The sequence below is a fragment of the Mytilus edulis genome, chromosome 12, assembly GCF_963676685.1.
Source record: "Mytilus edulis chromosome 12, xbMytEdul2.2, whole genome shotgun sequence".
NCBI classification, from domain to species: domain Eukaryota; kingdom Metazoa; phylum Mollusca; class Bivalvia; order Mytilida; family Mytilidae; genus Mytilus; species Mytilus edulis.
In genome coordinates, this window is record NC_092355.1 from 57505630 (window position 1) to 57520935 (window position 15306).

At 31.9% G+C, this 15306-nt stretch overlaps 1 long non-coding RNA gene across 1 annotated transcript; it reads left to right on the forward strand.

The window, feature by feature from the left end:
* Window positions 1-978: 978 nt before the first annotated feature.
* Window positions 979-14408, forward strand: LOC139499575 (uncharacterized). Its single transcript, XR_011658220.1, has 5 exons — window positions 979-1052; window positions 2154-2330; window positions 4924-4988; window positions 13216-13238; window positions 14324-14408. It is a non-coding gene; the product is annotated as an uncharacterized lncRNA (long non-coding RNA).
* The last annotated feature ends 898 nt before the right edge of the window (window positions 14409-15306 follow it).

Here is a 15306-nt window from a genome sequence, read left to right on the forward strand (position 1 = left end):
TTACATGTAATGTAATGATTACTTTAGTTAAAAATTGATGTAATGCCTCCATTACAGTACATTACTTTTCATTACAAATTGGTAAAATAGATAAAATTGAAGAATATTGTATAATAAAAATAAAATATTAACAAAAACAAAAGAAAGTATGGAATAAAATTTTTGTCACAGTTAATTACTGTATTAAATAAGGTAAGAAATATAAAATGGTAAACAATATCAAGTCTTTGATCTTGGTTTCTGATATTTGTTTAATATGATATGGGAATATTTTGGTGTTAGGTGGTCTTTGAAAAATCTTATAAAAAAAATTATCAAACAAACTATATAGATCAATGAAAAAAATATGAAGATGAAAATTTCATAATTCTATACACACCTTACATTTATTTCAATCAAATATTGAATATATCAAACAACATTTTTAAACCAAACTGTGTGTTGTTATTTCACCTAATTAATATCACAATGTTTTATTGCAATCAAATCTTCTCAACTTATGTTTGTCCTCACAGAACCCCTAGGCATTTCACAAGATAATCCTTTAATGACACATTTATTATATCCCCTTGAAATCCTTAGTGATGTCTTAATGATTAAGTGATCAATGTTAGAAACAAAATTATATGATAATTTATTTATTTTTTACCACCACCTAAGAAACTTAAAAGTGACTTTTTCAGTTTCATGCCTCCTACTACTCAATCAAAGGGTATAGACACAGGTAAGGTGCAGTACATGATGTTGACATCTACTTGTCTCTGTACACATATGTACATATACCTCTGTTTTTGAAATGCTTTTTGTTTTTATATTGAAAAAGTAATGTGTAATGTAATGCATTACACAGGCAAAGTAATTGTAATGTAATGCATTACATGTGAGAAAAAATGTAATTGTAATTGTAATTGTAATGGAAGAATCACAAAGTAATTGTAATGTAATGCATTACATTGCAATGTAATGGCCCCAGGCCTGCTTGTGACCATTGTCCAGTCCGTGTGACCATTGTCCAGTCAATGTGATCCTTGCCAGTTGAGTTCCTATTATAGGTAAGTTTAATTGTATGTGAACTAGATAGAATCATTTACTACTGAAATTTGTTTAAAAAAAGATGTGAATGTAGAATTTTAACTCTGACAGGGGGAGATCATTAACAGATATATTTTACATTCAAAATATCAGTGATCTTTTCCCATCACTTTGCGTCCGTCCTCAGTCGTCGTTAACTTTTACAAAAATCGACTCCTCTGAAACTACTGGGCCAAATTAATCCAAACTTGGCCACAATCATCTTTGGGGTATCTAGTTTTAAAAATGTGTCCGGTGACCCGGCAATCAAATCAAGAAGGCCGCCACGGCTAAAAATAGAACATAGGAGTAAAATGCAGTTTTTGGCTTATAACTCAAAAATCAAAGCATTTAGAGCAAATCTGACTGGGGTAAAATTGTTTATCAGGTCAAGATGTAACTGCCCTGAAATTTTCAGATGAATCGGACAACCCGTTGTTGGGTTGCTGCCCCTGAATTGGTAATTTTAAGGAAATTTTGCTGTTTTTGGTTATTATCTTGAATATTATTATAGATAGAGATAAACTGTAAACAGCAATAATGTTCAGCGAAGTAAGATTTACAAATAAGTGGACATGACCGAAATGGTCAATTGACCCCCTAAGGAGTTATTGTCCTTTATAGTAAATTTTTTACAATTTTCATAAAATTTGTAAATTTTTATTAACCTTTTTCCACTGAAACTTCTGGGCAAAGTTCATTATAGATAGAGATAATTGTAAGCAGCAAGAATGTTTAGTAAAGTAAGATGTACAAACACATCACCATCACCAAAACACAATTTTGTCATGAACCCATCTGCTTCCTTTGTTTAATATTCACATAGACCAAGGTGAGCGACACAGGCTCTTTAGAGCCTCTAGTTTTTTATGTAATAAACAAGACCCTAAAACATCTGTAAAAGTGAAAGTTTAAAGGTCTATATCAATGAGACAGCAACCAATCAATGAAAGAGGTCAAATGTGTATCAAACAATAGACAAGCATCTTTATAATATGTTATAATTATATTCCAACCTGAAATAGAAACATTTATATTCTCATTTTAAACATATTATCAGTATTTATTTGATCCCTTTCCAGTCAAGTCAATCCCTGTCCAGTTGATTTGATCCCTGTCCAGTCAAGTTGATCCTTGTCCAGTCAAGTTGATCCTTGTCCAGTGGAGTTTATCCCTGTCCAGTCAAGTTGATCCTTGTCCAGTCAAGTTGAACCTTGTCCAGTGGATTTGATCCCTGTCCAGTCAGGCTGTTGTTATAGGTAAGCAGGCCTGGGGTAATGGTAATTTGTAATTGTAATGCATTGTAATATTACTTTTTTTGGATGTAATGCAAAGTAATTTGTAATGCACATTTTCTGCATTACAATTACATGTAATGTAATGATTACTTTAGTTAAAAATTGATGTAATGCCTCCATTACAGTACATTACTTTTCATTACAAATTGGTAAAATAGATAAAATTGAAGAATATTGTATAATAAAAATAAAATATTAACAAAAACAAAAGAAAGTATGGAATAAAATTTTTGTCACAGTTAATTACTGTATTAAATAAGGTAAGAAATATAAAATGGTAAACAATATCAAGTCTTTGATCTTGGTTTCTGATATTTGTTTAATATGATATGGGAATATTTTGGTGTTAGGTGGTCTTTGAAAAATCTTATAAAAAAAATTATCAAACAAACTATATAGATCAATGAAAAAAATATGAAGATGAAAATTTCATAATTCTATACACACCTTACATTTATTTCAATCAAATATTGAATATATCAAACAACATTTTTAAACCAAACTGTGTGTTGTTATTTCACCTAATTAATATCACAATGTTTTATTGCAATCAAATCTTCTCAACTTATGTTTGTCCTCACAGAACCCCTAGGCATTTCACAAGATAATCCTTTAATGACACATTTATTATATCCCCTTGAAATCCTTAGTGATGTCTTAATGATTAAGTGATCAATGTTAGAAACAAAATTATATGATAATTTATTTATTTTTTACCACCACCTAAGAAACTTAAAAGTGACTTTTTCAGTTTCATGCCTCCTACTACTCAATCAAAGGGTATAGACACAGGTAAGGTGCAGTACATGATGTTGACATCTACTTGTCTGAGCCATGTGAAGAAATTTCAATCAATGCACTGGAATAATGGAAGTCAAATTCAGTGTGCCTTTCTTCTTTGGTTAATACAGCTATCAAGTATTTAGCCATTTCCCACACATAAGCTCCTGTAGAAAGGCTTTTAAGGAGGCTCGAGGGTATAAAAATTTCAGAAAAAATTAAACATTTGTTTTTCATTACAAATTTTATTTATTACCTTTTGTAGTTGTTACTTTATCATATGGTACAAAAAACATTCAAAACAATTAATTCGTGTTGGCTTCAGATGACTTTTAAAATGTAAACATCATTGAAAAAGTTCCAAATTATCTCCCTTTGGTGGAAAAATGCCATTTTTTAACTTTAAAATGGAAATATCTCTTTTAACTCATCGGTGACCTATATTTTTTAATATAATTTCGATATCTGCTGTACTTAAACTAAATTATTGTAAAATTTGAGCGATTTCTGTAATAAATTTCTTTTTTTATTTCGATATTACATTTATTTCACCTATTAGTTCAACAGAACAAAAACACTTTTACAAAGATGTATGCTTCTTTCGAAGGCAGATTGTGAGCGCAAATGAACGGTGACCCCATTTTTTTATTTTATGTTTCTATTAACTATAAGATAAAGTTAATTTATAGAAAAATATAGAGAAATCCTATATAAATGATTTAGACCCGCGAACCCCCTTAAGTATTGCCGGAAAGGTGTACAGAACTGATCGCTGTTCTCTTAATGGCATCACATTTAAACCACTTATGATGATAAAGTGCAATGGACATATTAAGTATTTGAAGTCTATGTCCCTAACACTGTACACATATGTACATATACCTCTGTTTTTGAAATGCTTTTTGTTTTTATATTGAAAAAGTAATGTGTAATGTAATGCATTACACAGGCAAAGTAATTGTAATGTAATGCATTACATGTGAGAAAAAATGTAATTGTAATTGTAATTGTAATGGAAGAATCACAAAGTAATTGTAATGTAATGCATTACATTGCAATGTAATGGCCCCAGGCCTGTAGGTAAGTACATCATATGTGAACTATATAGGATCATTTTAATACTGAAATTTGTTTCGAATGTAAAATATTCAAACTCTATAAGGGGAGATAATCAACTAAATAGTTTCAACATTCATAATACCCAAGACCAACATTTTAACGAGACACATCATTGCAAAATTATTTTTCTTAAAAAATAGAAAGGTTAAACTTATGTGTGAACTTTGGGTAAAGGATAGAAAAAAAAAATGAGTGCTTAAGTCTACATTGTGTACATCACACTGATATCAACCCTATATTAAACAGGTACAACACAACATTATAACTCCCGCAATATTTCAACAGTATATATCGATGAGAACCCAACAAAACAAGAACGGAAATATGTAGAGGTCAATATATAGTCAATAAATACAAAACATCTTCAAATGACAAGGTCTAGATTTTCATGACGCTGGCCATAAAAGTAAGGGTTTATTCATGTTAATCATTTGTTAATGAAATAATTGAAAAATATACCTTTATTGTTCATAGTTATTTTGTTGAAACAGGAAATATTACAAACATTGATATGTTTATAAGATAAAGAAAAATTCATATATATCACAACAGTTACTGAAAAAAGAAGTACCGATATAAAGTATTTTGAAGTGATTCATTTATTTTACATATATGAAGCTTAAACAAGTAAATATGATTTAGAAATATTTTTCAGAGATGCTTTAGATGATGGCACATTCTTACTGATAAATTCAGCTGACCTCAGTTTTCATCAAATTAGTATGTATTGTATCATATATATGTTTTAGTTCACCTTGCATACTCATCACTTAGCGTCAGTTGTCTATCGTTGTTGTTGTAAAATGTATAAATTCAGTGTAAGACTGAAGTTTCTAGGGACATCAAAAGACCAATGTGCATGATAAAGCAAAAATGGAATTCACATAGTTATTATAAGTCTGTACGTGGCTGCTGTTTTTTTTTTTAAACTCATGATCAAGTTCATAACAAAATTACTAGATTACAAAAGGAATGCAACACTAACAGAATACAGAAGGGCAATCAATGAACAAAAGAAAAATAAATAAGAAACATTGATCCCGAAAAATCAGGACGATAAGTCTGAGGGAAAACAGAACTTTCTTCTTGCAAGGCCGTGAACACAATTTGATATGGAGACAAGTGTTTGGTTTTGAAATTTCCTACATGTAGTTACATAAAAGTGAGGTAAGGTTTCCTGAGACAATATACCTCAAGTTAAATGAAACCAATTTTCAGACATTTCAAGTATATTTAAATAATACTAGAACACACCGGTGATATCGCGGGTCCGTGACTGATATATAACTATGCGTATGCCTTATTTTAGTATTGGTATTGTCATCTGATAAAGTCATGCCGATTATAACATGTATAAGGTGCACAGTTTTCTCTGCTTTCAAAATCTTTCTGTTTGAACCCGTCGACCTGGAACCTATCAATTATTGGTAATATTAATAATTTGGAAAACAAAAGGGCCTGGAATGGAGTATTTTTTACTCAACAGTATACAGCAAAATTCTAAATTCACTGTTTGGTGGTGCGCCTGTCAGATGCGGAACGTACAGATAAGGTAATAGGTAACAGGTGAATATACTATTGGTATCGGTGTCGGACTCGATCCGGAACTTCTTAATTATTGGCAATATTAATTACGTGGAAAACAAACGGGCCTAGAGTGGTGTAATTTTTAATCAACATCATTGTACTATATTAGTTATATATAAAGTTGAATTCTTTGATTCATAGTTTTTACGTGATGACGGCTGACAAATTGGACCTCGTAATTTTAGTATTATAGATTTATGAATGTTGAGAGCTGCCTGCTGTTTATTTACATCAAAACTGTCTAGACGATTTCTAAAAGGAGTCATTGCACTTAAATGTCAAATTTTACTGATTTTTTTTCATTTCTGCCAATTATCCAAACTATAATAGATAGGGAGGAAATTTTAAAAGCAAAAATTATCAAGCAGGCAAATCTACATATAAGTCAAACATGACTGAAATCATCAGACGACTCCTTATTCGAGTTTTTGCCCTTTTATGACCTATTTTCCTGTGTTTTGTGAATTAACAGTATTTCATGCAGCGACGGAGATGTTTTTGTCTCGTTCCAAGTTACACTAGGGTCTCGGAGCATAGGCTAGTGACATATTCGAAAAGGGCTTTTAGTGAAGGCCTTAGCAATATAACACACCATTACATACTTTTCAGGGGTTTGATTTGTTTAGGCCCAATGATCTGGGCCCTTTCATTTCTGAGAGGAAACCTTTGAAATTGGAAAACAAATATCCAAGGCCACCCATCCTTTACGTTAGTGCTTTTTTCAGTAGCATTACATTTCTTGAGGAGGGCCTTTCACTTGAAAATTCAAATGGTCTACATGGTCCAGGACTTAACATTCTTTTTAGCAAATTTTAAAGCGTACTTATAGAAAATGGCTGTGGGCATGAATTAGCTATCTATCTATTTTTATCTATATTAATGTTTATATCCCTTATATAACAGTCAGCAGTTTTTGGAGGTCAACTCGATTCTTATTTGAATGCCCTCAGGACTCAAATACACACGAAACGATCATACATATTATCAAGCCTTGTAAATTATCGGTTGAAGTCTGTGAGGTGACCTATAGTTGTTAACTTCTATGTCATTTGGTCTCTGGTTGAGACATGCATCACTGGCAATCATACCACATCTTATGTTATGTTGAAAAACATTTGCAAAAGGGTCATACTTTATTTATGTTATTTTATTAAATATACTTTTTGTTTTTAATTAAGTTGGGGGTATTTACCATGTTTATGTATGGCAGGATGTGGAAATGCTATCCCCTGAGCTCGTACATTTGAACAACCTTACAAGTATTTTTTTTTTGTCTGACTTGCCCTTGGACAAGTAAATAATTACCCTGGAAACCTATGCAGGCCATAACCTTGCCTGCGAAATGACGATTTAAGTCGCCTTAGAATTTTGAAAATCACTAAGGTTACCAATGATCATCATGTGAAAAACGTATTCAAGTCAAAACAGCAATGTTCATGAATTAAATAAAACAGGAAGTATATTAATTACCAAAATAAAAACAAAACATAAGTATGCATACCCAGTTCTCATAAACATTACGTTATCTTAGTCCATTGACCAGTAATCTTCTATTAGGATTTATGCCTTATCCATGGGAGGTGTCATTTTAATTTTTCTCGACTGAGTTTCTATCAAGATGGATAAAACCTGCTAAAAACAGATGCACCAGGTAATCAAGACAAAAGGAATGAAAATAATATTTGATGACTCAAGTAAAAAACAGAAAATGCAGGCAGAGAAAGAAATTTCATTGATGTTTAACCCCATACCTACTTTTATATACACACACATCATTTATTTTGTTTCAGAACACTTTTAAAAATCATACAGTTTTTTTTCTGCACAAGTAAAATTTACAATTATACTTCCCCAGGGACAAGTGGTCACAAATAATTCCACACGCATGATATATTTATAAATAATTTGCTAGTTCCTTTTGAGTTTTGAATGTTTCTGCCTTTTTGAACAATCTTATTTTTGGTGGAAGAAGACGTCAAGTCTTAATTCTGAAGACCTATGGGACCGACTTTAACTCATTGAGCCTCTGTATGCCGCATTCGTTTCTGTGTATTACAATTTCATAACAACTTGAGATTCCTGACACCGATTTTTACACATGATTAAGCATCTGAATCATTTAATTTGTAAATTAGGATTGAAAAACAATCACTATCGTAAATATGACCTTTTTATTTATGTAATTTAATAGATTTCATCTCATCCACATGAAATCCATGAAAGTTATTTGTTTACTTGTAACCGGATGTTTTTACTGTAGATATTTGTAGTACGCATGCGTGAATTTGGTATCGGGACAACTCGCCCTGTTTACAAGTTCGCCCTTGAAGTTACGAATTTGCAATCTTGCAGACAAGAAGGTTTTGTTTTTATGCCCCACCTACGATAGTAGAGGGGCATTATGTTTTCTGGTCTGTGCGTCCGTTCGTCCGTCTGTCCCGCTTCAGGTTAAAGTTTTTGGTCAAGGTAGTTTTTGATGAAGTTGAAGTCCAATCAACTTGAAACTTAGTATACATGTGCCCTATGATATGATCTTTCTAATTTAAATGCCAAATCAGAGTTTTGACCCCAATTTTACGGTCTGTGCGTCCGTTCGTCCGTCTGTTCGTTCGTTCGTTCGTCCGTCTGTCCCGCTTCAGGTTAAAGTTTTTGGTCAAGGTAGTTTTTGATGAAGTTGAAGTCCAATCAACTTGAAACTTAGTATACATGTGCCCTATGATATGATCTTTCTAATTTAAATGCCAAATTAGAGTTTTGACCCCAATTTTACGGTTCACTGAACATAGAAAATGATAGTGCAAATTTCAGGTTAAAGTTTTTGGCTTCAGGTTAAAGTTTTTGGTCAAGGTAGTTTTTGATGAAGTTGAAGTCCAATCAACTTGAAACTTAGTATACATGTGCCCTATGATATGATCTTTCTAATTTAAATGCCAAATTAGAGTTTTGACCCCAATTTTACGGTTCACTGAACATAGAAAATGATAGTGCAAATTTCAGGTTAAAGTTTTTGGCTTCAGGTTAAAGTTTTTGGTCAAGGTAGTTTTTGATGAAGTTGAAGTCCAATCAACTTGAAACTTAGTATACATGTGCCCTATGATATGATCTTTCTAATTTAAATGCCAAATTAGAGTTTTGACCCCAATTTTACGGTTCACTGAACATAGAAAATGATAGTGCAAATTTCAGGTTAAAGTTTTTGGTCAAGGTAGTTTTTGATAAAGTAGAAGTCCAATCAACTTGAAACTTAGTATACATGTTCCCTTTGATAAGATCATTCTAATTTTAATGCCAAATTAGAGAATTTAGTCCAATTTCACAGTCCTTTAAACATAGAAAATGATAGTGCGAGTGGGGCATCCGTGTACTGTGGACACATTCTTGTTAATAAATAAAAAGGATCTATTTCTTATTAAATTGGTGTCTTTATTCATTGTTTTCCTTGTCATGTGAATTAGACGCCTTTCTACTTCAAATGGTTTGAATCTATTTATAAAATACAGTACGTTACTGTTGGGAGAATTTGATTAAACTCTAAATGCTCATAGAATAAGAAATATAATTGAAACTGAATGTACCTCCTTCTGAATAATTTATTGCAATATAAATATAAATCCCTTTTGACAAGAGAAATCTGACTTTTGTCAGAAATATTTTGTTCATATGTGCAAAGGCAGAGACATATATGTGTATATATGTCTCTGGCAAAGGTAATCACGTGTGGCGGCCATATTGGTTTGTTTACAAATATGTGAAGAAGCCTGTAGAACCATGACCTAAACATAAACAGTCTCTGAAAGCGTAAACTTTATGCAATACTATTTTATCAATCATGATTATTTTCATAAATTTAAATTTGATTATTTAAAGAAATAAAATTATAACAATTACGATTTTAGATAAGAGATTCTACTCAGACATGCTTTGATCTATTTATAGCCAAATTAGTTTACCTGTGTGAAAATGTAAATAATTTGTTTACTAAACAAGTAAAGACAAACTATGGATGGAAGATAATAATTTACATAAATATTTCAGGACATTTGATTGATTTTAATAAATATAGGATTTAAAAACTGCAAGTGAAACAAATTTAATCATTAGCTACATAATCAGCTGATAATTTTTCTCGCAAACATCGTGGTGATGTAACTGATAAAAATCACTCCATCAATCCTCCAGCCCTTTCACATATTAAGCAATAGATCTACTTATTATTGTAGAATATTAATTGAATATACATTCATCGTCTAATTGAATATATCGGGTAATCGGATATTTTTAGCTAACATTTTGGGTATCCGATTGTCCGGAGTCTACTGTACTACCATAAACATGATAAAGATAGTAAATAGTATTTTTTTTCACTAATATATTGACATAATACTGGTTGTAACATATTTTATTTTTGTATTCAGGTTGGGACCCCCCAATTATGAGTGGTGTCCCTTAAATAAGGGACTGTTCCTAAAACAAGGGGTCATTTTACTGTTGAAAAAAAAGAAAGAACATTTTAAAGATTTTTATTAAACTCAAAAGTGGGAAAATTCGTATATTTGGAACAACTTTTCTAAATGAGGGGTCAAGTTAATAAAGAAGATATAAGTTTTGAAACAACAGAACATTCTTTTGACATATTTTGACCATTTAGTACTTAATAGATGCATAGTTCTTGGGGGAAAGTTTCATCAAATAATATGAATAAAAATGTGCTCATTTTTTACAGTGGGTTGTAATGTTCTTCCAATAAGGTTATGTGAGCCAAAATTTGTTCCTGTGAAAAAAGTTCCAGTGGACCTAATTTCACAGGTAATTTGTTCTGGGAGAACTTTTTACACAGACAATTTCTATATAATTTGTTCCATCTATATGAAATAAGTTCCACACTTTACCTGGTGAAATAAGTTCTGGGTTGGTGAAATTTGTTCCTTACCTAGTGAAATAAGTTCCATGTTTGTGAGATTTGTTCCTTACCTGGTGAAATAAGTTCTGGATTTGTGAGATTTGTTTCTCACCTGGTGAAATAAGTTCCTTGTCTATGAAATATGTTCCACTGGTTTAACAAGTTATCTTATATACTGAGCACTTGTCATCAGTCAGTTTAAAGTCATTATAAAAACATGTATTTAGTCTGTATCATATTGATAATGTAATAAATAAAAAGTGTAAACATCCAATTTGGATCATGTGGAGTTCAGCAAAAGTTAAATAACATACTCAATTAATAATACCATGGAAGTATTATATTGTCAATATAATACTTCCATGATAATACTAAAAATGACAATTATGAACCAGGAAAGAGTAGAATAAAAAATAATAATAATAGTCATTCCCCAAAAAAAGGTATCATAGTTAAAGATGAACATTTGTACTTTTAAAAAAAGGACAAAGTGACTGATCAATTATTTTAAAAGACAACGAAACAAAAGCCACACTCTTTAAAAACTGCAATGACCATAGCTAAGTACATGTATGATTAGAACACCCATGACAGATCAACAGGAAACAAGGAGGTCGAATATCACATAAAGGATAAAACATAGATACAAATTATGATACATTATCATCGCTTTTATTTCTTATCTCCATCCTACAGTCATGCATTCAATTGCAAATGTACCCCATGCAAGCACAGTACTTATTTTCTGTGAAATAGGTTCGAGCAGAACATTTTCATTGATTTCTATAAAATACCTTTATTCAAAACTAATATCACAGGAACTTATTTCACCTTTTCTTTTAAATTTTAGTATTGGAACAAAACTCATGGTGCTGTAATTTTTGTTCCGGAACTTATTTCACACTTGTTTAAAAAATTAGTTCCGGAAAAAATTTTATGGTGCTGGAACATATTTTCTATGAAATAAGTTCTGGTGGAACATATTTCATATGAAATTTGTTCCGGCGGAACAAATGTCACCCCGGAACAAATATTTTGTTACAAGAAAATAAACTCTGATCTGCTAGCTTCATCTCTTCTACCGGTTTAATAACTAGAACCATGCAAACAGACTTAAGAAAAAGGCATGTAAGTTTCCTTGGTTCATCATACAAATATGACACTTTTTCTAGACAATCCAGATCGTGCAAAATACTTCGCTTAAAATTGTAACCTTAAAATTGTTGTTGTGCACTAAAAACCCCTATGGGAACTTTCAAAAGTTGGCGGGTATGTAACAAGCCTTACTATTTTTATGCTCCATTTATGGGCATTATGTTTTCTGGTCTGTCCGTTCGTCCTGCTTCTGGTTATAAAGTTTATGGTCGAGGTAGTTTTTGATGAAGTTGAAATCCAATCAACTTGAAACTTAGTGCACATGTGTTCCTTATGATATGATCTTCTTAATTTTACTGCCAATTTAAAGATTTTACCTAATTTTCACAGTCCACTGAACATAGAAAATGATTGTACGGATGGGAAATCCATGTACTTATGACCTTTTCTTGTTTGAAGAAAAAAAAAATACATCATAACGATAATGGAACAAAGCAGCCTTGGTAAGTGGGGCTGCTTTTGTGGTAATTCAGGTTACCTTTTATTCACCTTCTTCCACCTCAGAGCTATCAGCTCTTTGATTGAAAACTCTTGTCAAATTGTAAAAATCCGTCTCATGTTTGGGAGGCTGATGGGTAAATCCATTGTCGTGTAAATTTAAACCCATAATTAAAAATTTATATTTGCTGCTACTATGCCTTTCTATCTGAAGTCAAAAGTTAAAACCTGGCTCAGATGGTTTATAATTCAAATATGGATTGTTTTGTTTAATACTTTGTTGATTTCATGATAAAAAAGAATATAATTTTATATTATAGACTTAAAATATTCTGAATACTAGTACAAATGTAAGATAAAAAGGTATAGGTAACTAAGGTATTTACTTCTCATTGTTGAAAGCTGTGCAATAACTTGTCAAAGTACCATACGCTCTTTAATAGTCTGACTTTTGTAAGACTGATGAGCTGTAGGATGTGTGAATGATCTGTCCAACCCAAATAGTATTGCCGTATATAGATATATGAAGATGTGGTATAAGTGCCAATGAGACAACTCTCCAACCAAGTCACAATTTATAAGTAAACCATTATAGGTTATAGTACGGTCTTCAACACGGAACCTTGGCTCACACCGCTCTGCAAGCTATAAAGGGCCCCAAAAATTACTAGTGTAAAACCATTCAAACAGGAAAACTAACGGTCTAATCTATATAAAAAACAAGAAACGAGAAACACTTATGAACCACATCAACAAAGGACAACTACTGAACATCAAATTCGTGACTTAGGAAGGGTGCAAACAATTGCAGCGGGTTTAAACGCAATAATTACTCAACAGATTTATACATCTATTTTTCTATTTTAGAAAATATGGAAGATTGGAATAAGGTAAGATTTTTTCTTCTTTATAGTCGAGTGATTTAATTGAGCCTACAACATTTATGTCGTGAAAGCGAGACAATGTGATCCTAGATTCCCTCAACGGCGTCAACATTAAGGTTCAGTCTGTTGTTAAATTTTTTTTTAGACATCAATTTTTCTTGTCAAACCTTCATGGAATGTTAAGAAACTTGGACAGAAGCTTTTGTATGAACAAAATACTGTAACCATTATAACTCGTGCAATAAAGCATTATATTTTTTAACTGCTCTCTCAACATGGGGAAGAAGTGACAAAAACCCCTAAGCGCATTCATGAATGATGTTCACTAAAACAAAAAGTTTTTGACAGAAATGCAACCAACTCAAAAGAGGTCTATTCATTTTAATTACCCAAGCTTACCTATTGTTTGTCATAAAACTTGGAAGTAGTGATTAACATCTGTAAAAACACATAAGTGTCAAATACGTCCCCACAGGTGATTGTTCCCCACTGACAAAAAGGGTACTTGATCATTAAATAGTCACTATTTATTAATTTCTTTTTCTTGATTGAAAATATGTTTTTAGGCTAAAATATTAAAAACAACACTGTTATTTCTTTAACAGAGAAAGCTTAGAGACATTCAAAGTATATCTGTCAAAAAATAATATATCATCAAACATACAAATATTACACTGCTCCTTACCAAGTTGTCATAAATTACATGTTTGTATTGAAACACAATTTTCACTCAGATTAGCTTTATTATGTGAGGATGAAATGTTTAAAAAAAAATCTTTTTCTTCTTCAAAACTTAGGAACAGCATACAATGTAATCATAAGCAGGGTTTCCTCTGGGTCTATTTTCTTTTTCACCACTGCTTTTGCCAAAACAATATATATTTTTCACCGCTTTCAATTCACACCCCCTCCCCCTACCCCAACTAATGTTTGTCACATTGTATTCAATAGAGAACATTCTCTCCCTTGTATTAACCAATAAAAATTGGTCATTCTAAAATATAGTTATTGTCTGGCATTAGCGTGAAAAACATTTAAGTTACTACACTCTTTACATTCTGTTAAATGTAAAATCTATTTTTTATTTACAGAAACTCTTTGAAGCTGCTGAAAATGGAAGAGTAGAAGAATTGAAGCTTTGCCTAGCGAATGGAGCTAACATTGATTATCAAGTAGGTAAACTTGTTACATTGAATATCAAGTCGGTAAACTTATCATGACACAACAATGGTGTTCAACACAAAACATGGTACATTATGACTAAACACTGATTTTCAACACAGAACAAGAGACACATCATGACACAACACTGGTGTAAAACACAGAACATGTAACACATCATGACACTACAGTTATGTTCAACACAAAAAATAAGTCACATCATGACACAAAACTGATGTTCAACACAATACATGAGCCACATGACTTAACACTGATGTTCATCACAGAACATGAGATACACATGATACATGACACAACACTGATGTTCAACACAGAACATGGGACACACATGATACATTACACAACACTGATGTTCAAAACAGAACATGGGACACACCATGACACAACACTGATTCTTATCACAGAACAGGAGCCACATAATTACAGAATGTTGAAGATCAACATAGAACACGAGCTACATCATAACATAACTGTTGTTCATCACAACAAATGAGCCACATCACATGAGACATATCGTGACACAACCATGGTGTTTAACACACAAAATGATGCATCCTGACACAACATTGATGTTCAATACAGAACACGAGACACATCATGACAAAACACTCATGTTCAACTCAGAACATGAGACACATCATGACAAAACACTCATGTTCAACACAGAACACAAGACGCATCATGACAAAACACTCATGTTCAACACAGAACATGAGACACTATTTTATAACAAACCACTGATGTTCATCACAACACATGAGCAACATCATGACACAACATTGATGTTTAACACAGAACATGAAACGCATCATAACAAAACACTGATGTTTAACACAGAACATGAAACACATCATGACAAAACACTGATGTTTAACACAGAACATGAAACACA